Source organism: Oncorhynchus gorbuscha, linkage group LG02 (assembly GCF_021184085.1).
Source record: "Oncorhynchus gorbuscha isolate QuinsamMale2020 ecotype Even-year linkage group LG02, OgorEven_v1.0, whole genome shotgun sequence".
Classification (NCBI taxonomy): domain Eukaryota; kingdom Metazoa; phylum Chordata; class Actinopteri; order Salmoniformes; family Salmonidae; genus Oncorhynchus; species Oncorhynchus gorbuscha.
In genome coordinates, this window is record NC_060174.1 from 95,767,952 (window position 1) to 95,773,951 (window position 6,000).

Consider the following 6,000-nt stretch of genomic DNA (forward strand, 5'->3'; position numbering starts at 1 on the left):
AGGACAACAGAGATTACATCCCTGTTGACTTTCATTTCGTCCCAAATGGAACCCTATTCCCTATGGGCTCTGGTCAAAAGTAGTGCACTTTATAGGGAATAGCTTCATTTTGGACGCAGTCTTTGTTGTCACAGCGCAGTGACCTGCTGGAGAGACCTTCTCCAAGGACTCCTGCCGCTGGAACCACCACCACAACCCAGCCCTACTCATACAGCCAGTCTGTTCAATCACCTACAGTGTTATCACATAATCAATAACCTGGCCCTTGTTCAATCTGACAAGCATCTACATGAGAAAATGGCAATCACTTACCACCAGCGGGTATATGATATTGACTGGTGGCGATAAGGCTTGCCCTACTCAATCATGCAGGGAGATTGGGTTTGTAAGATTAAGGCCTGGATCAAATCCAAAATATCTGTGTGCTGCTCAAGTGAGAGGCTGCGATAATGAAGCAGTCAGGGCCCTCTGCAAACAGACACATTTGCCCTTCCTATTAGAGGGTAAGTGTGTGTGTGTGTGTGTGTGTGTGTGTGTGTGTGTGTGTGTGTGTGTGTGTGTGTGTGTGTGTGTGTGTGTGTGTGTGTGTGTGTGTGTGTGTGTGTGTGTGTGTGTGTGTGTGTGTGTGTGTGTGTGTGTGTGTGTGTGTGTGTGTGTGTGTGTGTGCGTGTGTGTGTGTGTGAATGGGGAGAAGGGGTGTGTGTGTGTGTGGGGGGGGGTGTAGAGAAAAAGACAAACACAAGTTGTTAAGAATAACATACCCTGCAGCCTAGTTGGATTTTGGAGAACACAGTTGGACAGCAGACAGAGTACCGTGATCAGGTCTGTATAGCAACCTAACGGCTACAAGGGCAAAACGCTCAAGCATTGTAAAAACTGGAGAGTGACTCACACAACTAAAGCAACATAACATTGTCTGTACACTTACACAGCCAGGCCTCCTGACAAATAACAAATGGCTTAAGTTGTATTGTGGTTCATACCAACCTGATAATTGAGGATAATTGCTAAATATTTAAATATGTGATTTAAGGCATGATTTAAGCACCTTTATTAAAATGTGTTCTATGGTAATATGCATGTTTTTTGCCTGAATATGTTTATCCCAAACCCTTTATTAAGTTAATTGATCATGTGTGTATAATGGTACGTTCTGTGGTAAATTTCATTATGGGTAAAGAGTATTTCATCTCCTCTTTTCTGCTGTGTTCACATTCAGGTTGACATTTATTGTCACAAGTCTTGTCCTGGAGGCAGAACTGAGTGATTTCTTCTTAGATAGGCCAGCTGCAAAGTAACATTTTTGCCTGGCTACCTCCACTCCTTGCTCTGGCCAAATGCTCCGCCACGCGCACAGACAATGAATCTGGATCTGAGTATCTGCCCAACCCTTCACCGAATGAGAACGCATTCAGGGCCGTCTAATTGGTCTAGAAACCAATGGGTTTAGCCAGTGCTAAAACACATTTGGGTAAAGATTCATTCCATCAGCACCTTCGATCATGCATTGATTAGCCTTGTCTTAACCATAAACTCCAAACAACTTCATCCTTCAGTATGGAAATCTAATATCTCGCTTCTAACAGATCCCAAATTCGATATGTATTTTAATAAAGAATGGAACTAATTAATTGAGCTTCATAGCACATCTGAATATGCTACTCTGGGAAACTGCAAAAGTTATACTTAGATGTAAAATTATCTCATTCTGCTCAACAATTAAGTAGAATTTGAGAAAAATGTCAAGGAGGTTGTTAACCTCTTTGCATCCACTTAATCTGATGATATTCTTTTTTTTAATAGTTTTTTTAAAAATATATATATTTTATTACCCCTTTTTCTCCCCAATTTCGTGGTATCCAATTGGAAGTTGCAGTCTTGTCTCATCGCTGCAACTCCCGTACGGACTTGGGAGAGGCAAAGGTCGAGAGCCGAGCGTCCTCCGAAACACAACCCATCCAAGATGCACTGCTTCTTGACACAATGCCCACTTAACCCGGAAGCCAGCCAAACCAATGTGTCGGAGGAAACACCGTACACCTGGCAACCGTGTCAGCGTGCATTGCGCCCGGCCCGCTACAGGAGTCGCTAGTGCGCGATGGGACAAGGACACCCCTGCCGGCCAAATCCTCCCCTAACCAAGGACAATGCTGGGCCAATTGTGCGCTACCCCATGGGTCTCCCAGTCGGGGCCGGCTGCGACAGAGCCTGGACTCTAGTGGCACAGCTAGCATTGCAATGCCTTAGACTACTTGGGAGGCCCCGATGGGAGGCCACTTGGGAGGCCCCGATGATATTCATAAGCGACTATTACAGACCAGAGTCGAACTTAATGGACTTATTTCGGCAGAAACAGAGGCTTTAGTTATGAGAAGGCGAAAAAATAACCATGAACTCGGGGATAACTTAGGGATCATTGGATTATAATGGCGCCGGAGGAGATGGCTGGCGTTTTACGGGCTCCTAACCAATTGTGCTATTGTGTGTGTTTACTCACATTATTTGCAACTTATTTTGTACATAATGTTTCTGTCATTCTCTCTTATAACCGAAAAGAGCTTCTGGATATCAGAACAGCGATTAATCACCTCGTACTGGACAAAGATTTGTTCTTTAATGAGTCAGAAGTGAAGGATTTACTTCAGACAATCTTATGGCTGAACGACGACATGAATAACATACAGCTGGCTGGGTTTTTTGTGCATCGGCAAGACAATGAAGTAGAATTTGAGAAAATGTCAAGGAGCTTGATAACCTCTTTGCATCCACAGAACAGCTGCCTCCAGTAAGACAAGGGCTGTAAGGCCACACCATTTACCAAGAGTTTTCATCTATATTTTTTGCAGCTATCTATTACCACAAACCGATGATGGCACTAAGAACGCACTCAGTGACCTGAATAAGGCCATAAACAAGACAATGTTGATCAAGAGGCGGCGCTTGTAATGGCTGGGGACTTTATTGCATGGAAATGTAAACCAGTTTTAGCTCATTTCTAGCAGTATTTTACATGTGCAACCAAACAATTTTTTAGACCACCTTTACTCCACACAGAGATGTGTACAAAGTTCTCCCTCACCATCCATTTGACGAATCTGACCATAACTCTATCCTCTTGATTCCTGCTTACAAGCAAAAACTAAAGTAGGAAGTACCAGTGACTCGCTCTATAAGTAAGTGGTTAGAAGACGGAGAAGCTAAGCTGTAGGACTGTTTTGCTAGCACAGACTGGAATAGGTTCCGGGATTCTTCCGATGGCATTGAGGAGCACACCACATCACTGGCTTCATCAATAAGTGCTTTGATGAGACCACCATAGTCCCTGTGCCCAAGAACACCAAGGTAACCTGCCTAAATGACTATCGACCCGTAGCATTCACGTTTGTAGTCATGAAGTGCTTTCAAAGGCTGGTCATGGCTCACATCAACCCAGAAACCCTAGAACCACAATTTCCATACCGTCCCAACAGATCCACAGATGATGCAATCTCTATTGTACTCTACACTGCCCTTTCCCACCTGGACAAAAGGAACACTTACATGAGAATGCTATTCATTGACTACAGCTCAGAGTTCAACATCATAGTTCCCTCAAAGCTGATCACTACGTTAAGGACCCTGAGACTAAACACCTCCCTCTGCAACTGGATCCTGGACTTCCTGACGTGCTGCCCCCAGATGGCAAGGGTAGGTAACAACACATCTGCCACACTGATCCTCAACACAGGGGCCCATCAGGGGTGTGTGCTCAGTCCCCTCCTGTACTCCCTGTTCACCCATGTCTGTATGGCCAAGCACAACTCCAACACCATCATTAAGTTTGTCAACGACACAACAGGGGTAGGCCTGATCACCGACAATGATGAGTCAGCCTATAGGGAGGAGGTCAGAGTCCTGGCAGTTTGGTGCCAGGATAACAACCTCACACTCAATGTGATCAAGGCAAAGGAGAGGACTATTGTGGACTATAGGAAAAGGAGGGCCAAGCAAGCCCCCACTCTCATTGATGGAGCCATAGAGGAGCAGGCTGAGAGCTTCAAGTTCCTTGGTGTCCACATCACCAACGAACTGTCATGCTCCAAACACACCAAGACAATCATGAAGAGGGCACGACAAAGCCTATTCCCCCGCAGGAGACTGAAATGATTTGGCATGGGTCCTCAGGTCCTCAAAAGGTTCTACAGCTGCACCATCAAGCCTCCTGACTGGTTGCATCACCGTCTGGTATGACAACCGCTCGGCCTCCGACCGCAAGGCACTACAGATGGTAGTGCGTACGGCCCACTGGGCGTACGGCCCAGTACGTCACAGGGGCCAAGCTTCCTGCCATGCAGGACCTCTATACCAGGTGGTGTTAGAGGAAGGCCCTAAAAATTGCAGAAGACTCCAGTCATAGTCTGTTCTCTCTGTGCAAAGTGCAAAGTCTAGGTCCAAAAGGATTCTTAGCATCTTCTACTGTTATTTTATTGTTGCTCTCTCTAGGGTATGTGGGACGTTGGCGTCCCACCTGGCCAACATCCAGTGAGATTGCAGAGCGGCAAATTCAAATACAGAAATACTCATTATAAAAATTCAGAAAAGATACAACTATTTTACATAGGTTTAAAGATTAATTTAAATCCAACCACCGTGTCAGATTTCAAAATTGCTTTACGGCAAAAGCATAACTTACAATTATTTGAGAACATAGCCCAGCAGACAAATCATTACAAACAGTAACCAGCCAAGTAGAAGAGTTACACAAGTCAGAAATAGAGATAAAATTAATCACTTACCTTTGATGATCTTCATATGGTTGCACTCAGAAGACATTAATTTATTCAATAAATGTTCCTTTTGTTCAATAAAGTCTCTCTTTATATCCGAAAAACTCTGTTTTGTTCACGCGTTTTCTTCAGTAATCCACAGGCTCAAACGCAGTCACAACAGGCATACAAAAAAATCCAAATTGTATCCATAAAGTTTATAGAAACATGTCAAACAATGTTAATATTCAATCGTCAGGTTATTTTTAGCCTAAATAATCGATAATATTTCAACCGGACAATAACGTTGTCAATATAAAAGGTAAACAAGAAAGGCACTCTCTCTCGTTCGCGCGCATGAAAAAGCTCTGTGACACGGCAGGGTCCACTCATTCCGACTGCTCTTACTACCTCATTTTTCAGAATACAAGACTGAAACAATTTGGTGACGTCTAGTGGAAGGCATAGGAACTGCAATTTGAGTCCTAAGTCAATGGATACTGAAATAGCATTGAATAGAAAACAAAAAAATAAATAATCCTACTTCCTGAATGGATTTTTCTCAGGTTTTCACCTGCCAAATCAGTTTAGTTATACTCACCGACATTATTGTAACAGTTTGGAAACTTTAGAATATTTTCTATCCAAATATACCAATTATATGCATATCCTATCTTCTGGGCCTGAGTAGAAGGCAGTTTAATTTGGGCACGCTTTTCATCCAAAATTCCAAATGCTGCCCCCTACCCTAGAGAAGTTTTTAATTATTTGATTTTTTTCCCTTTGTATTTATTTATTGTTTACTTAAGTTTATTCAGTAAATACTTTCTTAACACTTATTTTTTCATAAAACTGCATTGTTGTGCTTATAAGTAAGCATTTCACTGTAAGGTTTACTACACCTGTTGTATTTGGCGCATTGTATTTGGCGCACAATTTGATTTGATTTGAAGTCCGGCAAGTTCTTGTCTAATATGTTGGCTAAAAAGTTGCCTAAAAAGTTGTTGAAAACATTGTAGGTAATCTACTCACCGATCAAGAAAATATGAAAAGTTATGTTTTCCAAACTATATACGCCAGGAAGTGATGTGGATCCCCTCGAAATGAAAAGTTTCTTTCTCCAACTTCCAGCAATTTCCTCCCCGGACCATAACTCCTTTGAGACTCTGCTAACTCCCAACGAATTTCAGTCCGCAATTTTGGCTTCGGGTAAAGCGCCTGGCCAGGACAGATATCTGTTATGCTGGTGAATGAG